Source organism: Penaeus monodon, chromosome 10 (genome assembly GCF_015228065.2).
Source record: "Penaeus monodon isolate SGIC_2016 chromosome 10, NSTDA_Pmon_1, whole genome shotgun sequence".
NCBI lineage: Eukaryota > Metazoa > Arthropoda > Malacostraca > Decapoda > Penaeidae > Penaeus > Penaeus monodon.
In genome coordinates, this window is record NC_051395.1 from 14,794,722 (window position 1) to 14,795,784 (window position 1,063).

The window sequence follows — 1,063 nt, forward strand, 5'->3', positions numbered from 1 at the left end:
ATACATTTATAATACATTATATATACATTTATATATACATTTATATATACATTTATATATACATTTATATATACATTTATATATACATTTATATATACATTTATATATACATTTATATATACATTTATATACATTTATAGATACATTTATATATACATTTATATATACATTTATATATACATTCATATATACATTCATATATACATTCATATATACATTTATATATACATTTATATATACATTCATATACATTTATATATACATTCATATATACATTTATAGATACATTTATATATACATTATATATATACATTTATATACATTATAATACATTTATAGATAATTTTAATACATTTTCATTATAACATTTATATATACATTTCATATATACATTTATAGTATACTTTATAGATACATTTATATTAATATCATTATAATACATTTAATATATTATATATATTTATATACATATATCATTACTATACATATTATATATTTAAATACATTTTTTATATTATATATACATTTATAATCTATTAAATATTATATTTTATCATTTTACTTTATATAATATATATATATATATATATATTTATATTATATATATATATATATATATACTTTATATATATTAATTATTAATATATATATATCTATATATATATTATATATATATATTTATATATATATACTTATTATATATATATATATTATCTTATAAGTTATATATATATTTATTTATATATAATATATACATTATATATATATATAATATATATTATCATATTATATTTAATCTATATATTATATCTATCTATAAAATTTATATTTATTTTCTATTATATATCTCTTATCTCTTTTATATTATTAATTTTTATATAATTTTCTATTATATATATATTATACCTTTATATCACTATTAAAATATACTTATTTATTTATTATTTATTTAATTATTTATTATATATCTTTTTTAATTTAATTTTAATATTATAAAAATTATATTATAATATTATTAAAAAATTTTTTATTTTTAAATATATATATTTAATATATATTTTTG